This window comes from Bufo bufo, chromosome 6 (genome assembly GCF_905171765.1).
Source record: "Bufo bufo chromosome 6, aBufBuf1.1, whole genome shotgun sequence".
Lineage (NCBI taxonomy): Eukaryota > Metazoa > Chordata > Amphibia > Anura > Bufonidae > Bufo > Bufo bufo.
In genome coordinates, this window is record NC_053394.1 from 84,097,062 (window position 1) to 84,109,599 (window position 12,538).

Sequence of the window (12,538 nt, forward strand, 5' to 3'; positions counted from 1 at the left end):
CCTGGTCCTGATGTCGGCAACGAACGAGATGAGCGAATCCAAGGAGGCCTGTAACAGCACCAGGGACTGCTGGATGGCAGGGGGTGGATCTTCTCTTACAGGAGGGCTGGGCTCGGTCATCAATAGCCGGTATAGCTCGGCCTTCCTGGCTGAGGCTGGGTGCCTGATACCTCTCTTGGCCAACTCCGCAATGAGCCTCGGCACAGTCCATCTTCGGAGGGCAACAGGGCCACCTTGGCTGGAGACCGAAGTACCCGGGAGGGACAAAGTGTCGTCAACATCAGAGACCTGCGACATAGCTTCAAGATAGCGGAGACCTTGCAATACCTGGAATTAGAGACAACAATATGGCAGCTGGAGAGGTCCTGGGGACGTGTACCCTGACTGCTAAGGACGAGGGCGAACATATTTGAGGACATACCTGAGAGCGTGGAATCAACACCCTTGCCTTACCGTCTGAGGATTGACGGGAACGACCCGGCTGGCCCTGAGGACTTGAAAAGTTAGGAGCGACGTGAGAAAATTGCAGCGCAGGACCTGAAAACCAATGCTGATGCGTGCGGACACACCGCTGTGTCGGCTGCTAATGGAAACAGGGAGACGTGGACGAAACATGAAACCAGGAAAAAGGGGTATCTGGGGAGCCAGGAGGAGGAGTCGAAGGACTGTGGTAAGAAGGAGGCCTGGAAGTTCCAGGACGGGCGGTGAGGAGTGACCTGAACGTTTCAGGTTGGAGACGTGAGCAAGTTGCCTGGGTGCCGCAAGATGCGTGGGAACTGGGAGACACCTGTCGCACCGACTGACTACCGTAAAGGTGACTGCCCCCGTGCGCTAAAGAGACCAGGAACGACCCTGATGCTAAAGCGACAGCGGACGGGGGAGACACCCGAACGCATCAGGGCACCTGGCAGGGAAGAGACCTGAACGTCTCAGGCTAGATGGATAGAGGAGACACCTGACGCTTCAGGGTGCTAGGACAGAGAAGCCACCTGAACGCCTCAGGCTAGGATGGACAGAGAAGACACCTGAACGCTTCAGGGTACCTGGACAGAGAAGACACCTGACTGACTCAGGCAGAAATGTGCAGAGAAGACACCTGAACGCTTCAGGGTACCTGGACAGAGAAGACACCTGAACGCCTCAGGCCAAGATGGACAGAGAAGACACCTGAACGCTTCAGGGTACCTGGACAGAGAAGACACCTGACTGACTCAGGCAGAAATGTGCAGAGAAGACACCTGAACGCTTCAGGGTACCTGGACAGAGAAGACACCTGAACGCCTCAGGCCAAGATGGACAGAGAAGACACCTGAACGCTTCAGGGTACCTGGACAGAGAAGACACCTGACTGACTCAGGCAGAAATGTGCAGAGAAGACACCTGAACGCTTCAGGGTACCTGGACAGAGAAGACACCTGAACGCCTCAGGCCAAGATGGACAGAGAAGACACCTGAATGCTTCAGGGTACCTGGACAGAGAAGGCACCTGACTGTCTTAGGCCGAGATGGATAGAGAAAACACCTGAACGCTTCAGGGTACCTGGGCAGAGAAGAACCAGAACGCCTCCGGCTTAAGAAGGACAGAGAAGACACCTGAACGTCTCAGGTTGAGTGAGAGAGAAAACATCCCTGCTTGCCTCTGGGGAGGCAACCCGGGATGTGGGTGGGAGGAACTGCGGGGAGCAGCCCAGGATTACCTACCTGAACACCCTCAAGCTTGCGAATACCCGCGAGTTGGCCGGCAGCGACCTTCTGCGAACCTAAACCTGACGTCAGGAAGTCGAGAAAAAACTCGTCGGGGACCACGAACGCTACTGGCACCTGGGAAAGGAACATGCATGTGAAAAATTGGGGAGCCACAAGGGTCTGAGCCCCCGTGGGACAGGCTTGGAGGCCGTGGGTTGGCAGGGGCGTGCGCGGGCCTGGAAGGCCACGGGTCCCACCTGAGTGGGCGTGGAGGAGTCTGTGGTCCGTGCCAACCTGGCAGGAGCGGGTGGCCTGGAGGTGGAAACCCAGGAGCTGGATGGAGCCAGGAGAGACGTGAAGGGGGCGGACCATTAATTACCCATCAGTGCCACTTCTACGTGATGGACAATTAATGCGTACCAGGACCACTGACCGCCCAGAAGTGGCGGATATGACCTGAAGCTGCATCTGCCAGCCCTGCTATGTTGACACCTAATGGGCGTGACCTAACCAACCTGCACAAATGCAGGCTGGTCACCATAACATCCATGGGCTGGCAGAAGGGACGGGCGGCAGCAGACTAATGCACCCCTGGACGAACATACAGCTGTATGTATCAGACCCCCCCGAGTGTGTGTGCACCTTGGATGTGCTGGTTGGGCCTGCACTCTGGGGCACGGGAGAGTGGCAAGCAAGAACGGCCCTGACAGGAGCGTGGGAGGCGGCCGTGGCCGTGAGCGGGGCTCCCCCTCTGTCCACCACCCCTACGGCCAGCGTGCAGGGCTCGATGCGGCAGCCGGGAGCTGGGCCCGGTGCCGGCTGCGCATGCGCCCGACCTCTCGCGAGAGGACGGACGCGACACGACGGCGGTGGAGGGAGCTCACGGAGGCCGGAAGCGGTGAGGGGGAGCGGGCCCGCGGCCGACCTCGGTCCTGAAGTCGGACGGACCGGAGACACAGGCAGGAGGCGTGCGGCGATACTTACCTGGGGAGGCGTGCTTACCGGAAGTGACGTGAGTCACAGGAAGTGCGAGTCGGCGGGCGCGGTGCGGTGAGCTGTACGAGGGGGTTTAAGAAGGGGGACCTGGCCCCTCCCACAATTACAGGCTGCATGCAGCCTTAACTATTAGTCGATATGTGGGAGATGATTACCTACTATTTATATTCCTCAGATCTTGCTTCTTAGGCTACTTTCACACTCGCGTTTGGTGCGGATCCGTCATGGACTGATCCGTTCAGAGAATACAACCGTCTGCATCCGTTCAGAACGGATCCGTTTGTATGATCTGTAACATAGCCAAGACGGGACGGATCAGTTTTCCATTGTGCCAGAGAAAACGGATCCGCCCCCATTGACTTACATTGTGTGCCAGGACGGATCCGTTTGGCTCAGTTTCGTCAGACGGACACCAAAACGCTGCAAGCAGTGTTTTGGTGTCCGTCTCCAAAACAGAATGGAGACTGATCGGAGGCAAACTGATGCATTCTGAGCGGATCCTTTTCCTTTCAGAATGAATTAGTGCAAAACGGATCCATTTTGGACCGCGTGTGAGAGCCCTGAACGGATCTCACAAATGGAAAGCCAAAACGCCGGTGTGAAAGTAGCCTTAGCCTAGCTCCATTACAGCAGATCTGTGACTACAGTGCCTACAGGTAATCTCAAATGACCTTTCTGTCTCCTTAAGGCCTCTTTCACACAAGCGTTACGGATTGCCAAAGGATGCATTCAGTGAAACTTGTGTGATTTTGGGGCTAATTTATTTAAGTTTTGTCTGTGATTGCATTCCGTGGTTTCATTTTTTTTTTTCACACAGATGCTATCAGTTTTGATGTGTTTTTCACGCGCCTGAAGAATTACAAGCAGCATCTCCTAGCAACCATCAGTGCAAAACGATTCACATCTGGATGCAATGCGTTTGTCACGGAAGCCTCATTCACTTCTATGGGCCCAACACAGAATATAGAACATGCTGCGATTTTCACGTAATGCAGAGATGATGTGTGAAAAACAACGCTCATGTGCACAGACCCATAGAAATAAGGGGGCCAGGATTCACTGCGAGTGCCGTGTGTTCAATTCACGCATTGCACCCATAGGGAAAATGAGCTTGTGTGAAAGGGGCCTAAAGGCTCAGACTGCAGCAGATCAGCTGCTTGAACCCGTGATGAGACAGGTATGTGTCAGACTCCCTGTAGGCACTGTAGCTAAACGATAGTCACAGTTCACACTAACCCAATGGAACGGAGCTAAAAGCAGCCAAGAAGCAAGATCTGAGAAAAATTAATATTTGGTAATCATCTCCTATAGGTCCTGGCTTGCATAAGATTTTTGAGCACTCGACCGAAATGTTTCTCTATTTGTTAGGCCTCCTGCACACGACCGTATGGCTTTTTCAGTGATTTGCGGTCCGTTTTTTACTGATCCGTTGTTCCGTTTTTTGTTTCCGTTGCGTTTCCGTTGCATTTCTCCGTTCCGTTTTTCCGTATGGCATATACAGTAATTACATAGATAAAATTGGGCTGGGCATAACATTTTCAATAGATGTTTTAGCAAAAGACGGAACGGAAACGGAAGACATACGGATGCATTTCCGTATGTGTTCAGTTTTTTTGCGGACCCATTGACTTGAATGGAGCCACGGAACGTGATTTGTGGGCAATAATAGGACATGTTCTATCTTTAAACGGAACAGAAAAACGGAAACGGAATGCATACGGAGTACATTCCGTTTTTTTTGCGGAACCATTGAAATGAATGGTTTCGTATACGGAACGCAGAAAACGGCCAGTAAACCGGGGGAAAAAACGTCTGTGTGCAGGAGGCCTTAGGGTGAATTCGCACACTGCAGATTTCTTGCAGATGCTTCTGCAACTCCAAATCAGTTCCATTCATCTGAATGGAGTTGTTTTGGCTGCGAACATATACATATGGGCAAGCCCCATTGAGTCCCTGAGATGTGACCTGGCAGGTAATTCAGCTGCAGTGTATTTGAGGGCAATCCGGTCTAGTGCATTTGCATGCCTGCTGCTGACTAGTAAGCAAATTACCAGTGCACGTGCAGTCTCTGACAGAGTCCACACTGTATTACAGATCTCATCTGTATGCTGCAGAAAAACATGTGCCATGGAAATTGACCTGCGGTGTAGATTTGAAGTGCGTAGGCTCGCAGTATAAGCTGTGGCTGGTAATTCATTGGGCCTGGGCTGTGACATTGCCACATGTGAATCCTTTAGGCAATCTAAACCAGGACTCTAGATAAGCCTTAGTAATGGCCGATAAGCTTCTGCTTAAGGTTAGGTTCACATCTGCGCTAAAGATAAATCAGTAGTCCGTTGCGGCAGAGGAACAGACTACAGGAGTTACCATGTCTTGGCATAGCTGGATACTGCTGGGCACTGCCAGATTTCCATTGTCAGTAATAGGATCCAACAGGGATCTGGTGGCTTGATCACGTTATAGTCTATGCCGGATACGGTAACTTTGGTAGTGTGTTCATCTGCCGGAACAGAGTACTGGATTACCTTTAGCACAGATATGCAAGGTGTGCCGCACCCCGATCCACAACATTCTGCATGGAATTTGTATATTCTGTGTCTGCATAGGCTTCCTCTGGGTACTGTAGCTTCTACCACATCTAAAAGACATAGGAGTTTAAGGTGGATTTACACCTTCCAATATTCAGGCAGATTATCGGGAACGAATGTTCATGTGAATGCTCCTTCCGGAGAATCTGCCCGTCTAAAGGTCACGTGACGAATGAGCAAAGGCTGGTTCATCGGGTGATCCTGTCGTTCATACAGGCACCTAAATTATTGTTTCCGGGCAGCAGATCGTGCGGTCTAAACAGAGATCTGCTGCCCAGAAACCATGCAGCTGTATGAGGACGGGCAACCGCAATAGCGATCCATCGTCCTCGTACTGTGGAGGCAATCACTGCATGTAAATGCAGCCCTTTGGCTCCAATGAACAAGCAGCCGACTGTCGGGAAAGAACGCTTCCTTCCCGATAGTCGGCTTTAGTTGGGCGCGTGTAAACCCGCCTTTAGACTGAGCCCCACTGGGGACAGTGACTAATAATGATGTCTGTAAAGTGCTGTGGAATATATTGGTGCTGTATAAACAAGAGCAATGATCAATGTTACTCTGTTTCGGGTGGTATTTTGGGGCTGTATGGTAACCATTATTTGGCGAGTGTATGACAGCATTATTTAGGCACTAAGGCTAGTTTCACATCTGCGGCAGAGAACTCCTCCGGTAGAGAACAGCCTGCCGGAGTTCTCTGGATCCGGCATTGCCAGATAATACTGCCTTCCCTCTGGACCCCTTTGACTATAATGAGGTCTGGCACAGATCTGGCTGCTACCCGGCAAATATTTTGAGATATGCCTCTGCACGCAGCTGTCCAGCCGGCCACAGGTGTGAAAGTAGCCTAAGTAGTACGGTTATCTGTAAGCTTTAGGCCTCAGCCAATCGCGGTCCCCAATGCACGGGCAACTTCTGTGCAGCGGGCCGGACCCATTCAACTTAAATAGGTCCTTGGTCTGTCCGCACCGCAAAAGAAAAAGACATGTCATATTTATTTGCGGTGCGGAGCAATGGAAAGAAACAGCACGGAAGCTCTCCGTAGTGCTTCCGGTGTTCTGTTCCGTGACTTCGTTCTGCATCTCCGGAATTGCAGACCCATTCAAGTGAATAGGTCCGCATCCGTGATGCACACGGCCGGTGGCCGTGGATTGCCGACCCGCCGTTTGCGGGCCGCCCAATTCCTTATAGTGGATTTAGTTGGAGCTGTGTAGGGTACTATTATTTGAGGAGGTTGTGATGTAATAGACTCTGGGGTAAAATGTTTGCATAGTTATTTAGCCAGAATATGGTATGGTAGTAGTAGTTTTGACGACATATATGGTACTATTATTTAGAAACTATAGTGTGTCATTATTTGGAGACTGTGCAACTCTGTGTGTATTGTCTCAGCTTTTTTGTTAAAGGATAAAATTTTAATTATTTTGAGGTTTTATAACGTGATTATTTAGGGCTTGTATGGTAGAATTATTTTGACCAGTGTATGGCAGTATTATTTAGGCACTATGTTTATGTACAGACTGTATGTACTTCAGTATTGTGAGCTGGTAGTGGAGCACACCCACCTTAAGATGCGGCTGCAGATCCAATGTGATATGTGAGGAGGGGATGTGCCAGCCCCCTTCATTATATTAACTCTAAAGGGGTATTCCGATGGTTTGAACTATTAGATTGATGGGGTTCCTACCGCTGCGACCCCCATTGATCATGAGAACGGTGTCCTGTACACCCTGCTGCCCCCTGAAATGAACGGAGCAGCCAGTCACATGTGCACGCGGCAGCTTCATTCATTTCTATGGGAGTTCCGGAGATAAGCCGACTATCGGCCGCTCCATTCATTTCAGGGGGCTGCAGGGGGTACGGGGCCCTCGTTCTAGAGATTGTGGGACTCCCACCAATCTAATAGTTATCCCCTATCCACAGCATAACCTCAAACAACTGGAATACCCCTTTAATGGACTGTAGTGGTAAGATCCGGCGTGAGATTCGCAGCACATGGAGACACTACACTGCTATATAGAGATAACAGAGCAAGGGGAAAGTGCTGGCCCCTCATTGATGTCCGGAGGAGGCAGAAGCTTACATAGAAGGACTGGAGCCGTCATCTCGGCCAGTTTGGGCACAAGCCCACATGGTATGTACTTCTGCCTGCCTTATATCCCCGCCATTCCAAAAGCGCCCAACCACCATCACCCAGATCCGGGCGTGCTCCTTACATTGGTATGGTAGTTTTGGGCACTATATAGTACCATTATTTAGAAACTTTCTTGTGTCATTATTTATGGCCTGTGTGGCTCTGTACATACTGGTGTCATGGTTTCTGTTTGCATGATGGTTTGGACAATGTATAGTATGATTCAAAGGCTTTAGGAGGTGATTATTTAGGACAGTGTCTGGCAGTATTATTCTAGCACTGTGAAGATGTATGGCGGTATTGTTTAAGCACTGTGCAGAGATTGTGTGGCAGAACTATTTTGGCCACTGTGTGCTACTATTTCCATACAGCATATGGCACTATTATTAAGCCAGCATATGATGGAAATTTTTGGACACTGTATGGTGGTATTTTGAGATGTTATGGTGTCATTATTTGCGGACTGCGCAGTTCTGTTTATACTGGTACCATTGGTTTTGTGTTGCTAATAGCCATGATAGATATGACCGATTTGGACGTTGCATTTTACTATTAATTAGGGACTACTATCCGATTATTTAGCGGAAATCTGTCGCATTACAGTCTGCTCTTCAGGCAGTGTGTTATAGAGCAGGAGGAGCTGAGCAGATTGTTTTATATATAGTAAAACATGTCATTTATACATTTATATCGCTGTTCTTTCTTTCCTTTAGGAGTCAAGAAGGAGGTCATTTACCCTGGATAACGGTACATTCCGTGTGTGTCTCATTGCCGCAAAAGATAAAACATGTCCTATCTTTGGCTGCATCTTGCGGATTGTGGACCCATTGAAGTCAGTGCACATGGCCGTTGCCTGTGTTTTTTGTGGATCAGCGGTTTGTGGTCCGCAAAATGGGCACGGCCAAGTGAATGCATCCTAAGGGCTCATGCACACGACCGTATGTGTTTTGCGGTCCTCAAAATACGAATGACATACGTGTGCATTCCGTATTTTGCGGAACAGAACAGCTGGCCCCTAATAGAACAGTCCTGTCCTTATCCATAATGCAGACAATAATAGGACATGTTCAATTTTTTTGCAGAAAAGACACGGAATGCACACAGTTATTTCCATATTTTTTTTTGCGGCCCTATTAAAGTGAATGGTTCCCCATACAGGCTGCAAAAAAAACGGAACAGACACGGAAACAAAATACGTTTGTGTGCATGAGCCCTAAGTGTGTAATCAGCTCCAGCTGTCAATCACTGGTAGGACCTCCCACCTGGCTCCTAAGATCAGAAGGAGCAGAGGTCTAGACCTCCCACCTGGCTCCTAAGCTCAGAAGGAGCAGAGGTCTAGACCTCCCACCTGGCTCCTAAGCTCAGAAGGAGCAGAGGTCTAGACCTCCCACCTGGCTCCTAAGCTCAGAAGGAGCAGAGGTCTAGACCTCCCACCTGGCTCCTAAGATCAGAAGGAGCAGAGGTCTAGACCTCCCACCTGGCTCCTAAGATCAGAAGGAGCAGAGGTCTAGACCTCCCACCTGGCTCCTAAGATCAGAAGGAGCAGAGGTCTAGCCCCCCCACCTGGCTCCTAAGATCAGAAGGAGCAGAGGTCTAGACCTCCCACCTGGCTCCTAAGATCAGAAGGAGCAGAGGTCTAGACCTCCCACCTGGCTCCTAAGATCAGAAGGAGCAGAGGTCTAGCCCCCCCACCTGGCTCCTAAGCTCAGAAGGAGCAGAGGTCTAGACCTCCCACCTGGCTCCTAAGATCAGAAGGAGCAGAGGTCTAGACCTCCCACCTGGCTCCTAAGCTCAGAAAGAGCACAGCCTAATAAGGAAAAAGAATTACGTTAAGGCTAAGATAGCTTATTGCTACAAACACTTAATTAGGGCACGCTTTCTGGATTGTCTTTCGTCTGGACAAAAGTCCTGGAGACTCACTTACCCTAATTTATCTTGGGAAAGTGTATTGAAGAATATGGGTTTGGTTTCTTTTAGTTTTAATCACATAGTTGTTCAGTTTAATATTATGCACAGGATTTACGTAACCCCGCTGTGGCTCCAGAGGCGTGGACTACGAGATAACTCCAACTGTATGCGTTGTGGGAGCCCGAATTCAGACTATCTTCATCTGTTTTGGGATTGCCCCCTTTTAGACGGTTATTGGGGAGCAATACAAGAACTTCTTGTGCGGTGAATGCAGATGGAGCTCCCTCGCCAGCCTCCGCTATGGATCCTAGGGGATCTTTCTGTTCTAAATTGCCAGAAGCCAGAGCAGTGCCTTTTGATTAGGGCGATGTTTGTGGCCCGTCTCCTGATCTCCAGGTCCTGGTTCGCAGCTACCCCTCCCCACGTTAACCAGTGGCTGAAATTAGTTAATAAAATCAGAGATTACGAAGCCATTTTGTATAGGCAGAGAGGTTCATATGGTAAATGGCTCAGGGTTTGGGCAGCATGGAATAGGTAAAAGAAGAATTGAAAAGCCTCACGTTTATTCTTTTTTTTTTCTCCCCGGATATGGCGGCACTTTGGGGGGGAGGGAAGTGGGTGGTTGGGAATGTATGTATCCTGTTTTTCATAACTTTGTAAGTGTTGGTTGAATAAAAGAAAAATTTATAAAAAAAAAAAAAAAAGGAGCAGAGGTCTAAATGAATAAGTTACAAGTTTTGCTGAACATTTTCTTATAAAGCTATATATACTAGGGGTCCATTCACACGTCCGTAATTTGGGTCCGCATTCGTTCCGCAATTTGCGGACCCATTCACTTTCAATGGGGCTGGAACGGATGCAAATCCACATTTCCTGGATCCACATCCGTTTTTTCGGGATCCCCAATTTCGTTCCTTGAAAAAATAGAACATGTCCTATTCTTGTCCGCAATTGCGGACCAAAAAAGGCATTTTCTATTATAGTGTCTGTGATGTGCGGATCCGCAAATTGCGGATCGCACATTGCAGGTGTCCGTGTTTTGCGGATCCGCAAAACACTTACGGACGTGTGTGCGATCCGCAATTTGCGGATCCGCACATCACAGACACTATAATAGAAAATGCCTTTTCTGGTCCGCAATTGCGGACAAGAATAGGACATGTTCTATTTTTTTCAGGAACGAAATTGCGGATCCCGAAAAAACGGATCCTGAAAAAATGGATGCGGATCCCAAAAATGCAGATGCTGATCCAGGAAATGTGGATTTGCATCCGTTCCAGCCCCATTGAAAGTGAATGGGTCTGCAAATTGCGGAACGAATGCGGACCCAAATTACGGATGTGTGAATGGACCCTAATATTGTGATTGGCAAATTTGGGGCATTGTGACCCCCAGGAATGCTATTTATGCTTATGTTACCCCCAGTGGCGGATTACAATAGGGATGTTCGGGTCGGCAGCCCCGGGCCCAGCGCCGACCCGAACGCCCACATACAGCGGCGGGGCAGGTAGCGCATAGCTCCCTGTCCCGTTGCCGATCACCGCCATAGGCTTCAGCCCGCATAGGCCTGAGGCCTATCCGGTAGTGAAATCCCGGCGCAGGCGTGCGTGATGTCATCATCGCACGCCTGTGTCGGGACGCAGCACTGCCTCATCCTGCCTTCCTCTGCGAGCAAGCGCCTGGCCCTGGACGTAGGTGAGTATTTAGCTTTTCATTTTTTATTTCATGTGCCTACTTTGGGGGACGTGTGGGGGGGTGGGGGACAAACAGTAGGACATATTAAGAGACATTGAGTACATGGGGGGGAGGGAGAATGTGGGGGCTGTGGGGACAAATTATTATGGGAGGGAATACTATGTGGGGGCAAATTACTATATGGTGCAGTGTGGGGGTAAATTATTATGGGAGGGAATACTATGTGGGGGCAAATTACTATATGGTGCAGTGTGGGGGCAAATTACTATGTGGGGACAGTGTGGGGGAAACTATTGTGTGGGGACAGTGTGGGGTAATTGCTATGTGGGGACAGTGTGGGGTAATTGCTATGTGGGGACAGTGTGGGGTAATTTCTATGTGGGGGCAAATTACTATGTGGGGGGCAGTGTGGTGGAAATTATATGTGGGGGCAGTGTGGGGCAAATTATATGTGGGGGCAGTGTGGGGCAAATTACTATGTAGGGGAAATTACTGTGGGGGGGCAAACTACTATATGGGGGCAGTGTGGTGGAAATTACTATATGGGGGTGTTGCTATTGGGGAGGCACTGTAGGGGCAATTCTATTATTTTGGGGGACACTATACAGGGATTATTGCCTGGAGCACAATAGAGGGTGGTATTATTACTCGGGGCACTCTAGGGGACATTATAGCTGCTGTGGACACTATAGGGACATTTGGGGTAATTTATCCAACTGGTGTAAAGCAGAACTGGCTTAGTTTCCCATAGCAGCCAATCAGATTCCACCTTTCATATTTGACAGCTCTTTTGGAAATCCAGTTCTACTTTACACCAGTTTGATAAATGACTCTAATTATGTCTATTAGGGTCACTATTTTTTCAGCAGTATAGTACCTGGGGCATTGGGGGGCACAACGGGCACAGTATTGGGGGTGGCAGCAGGATGACATTGTGGGGACACCAGGATGAGGAGGTTGATGGAAAAATTGAGAAATCTAACGTGTCTGTGTTACAAACTGTAGAGACGAGATGCGGCTGAAAGAATTTGCCATGGTGGTCTGGGTCAGATGGAGGTGAAGAGGAAAGAGAAGGTCTACATGACAGGAGATGTCACTGGATGTAAGAGGTATGTGGTGCTGTATTCTCCTCCATGTCTTTTTTATTCTAATTATATGTATTTTAAATTTGGCGACCAAATTTTTAACTTTAGGACCCAATTTGGGGTATTTTTTTTAGTCTGAAGATGTCATATGGCTTAGGCCTAGTTCACACGAACGTTTTTTTTTTTGTGTTCCGTATACGGAACAATTCATTTCAATGGTTCCGCAAAAAAAACTTAATGTACTCCGTATGCATTCCGTTTCCGTATTTTCGTTTTTCCCTTCCGTTGAAAGATAGAACATGTCCTATTATTGCCCGCAAATCACGTTCCGTGGCTCTATTCAAGTCAATGGGTCCGCAAAAAAAAAGGAACATATAAGGAAATGCATCTGTATGTCTTCCGTATCTTTTCCGTTTTTGCTGAACCATCTATTGAAAATTTTATGCCTA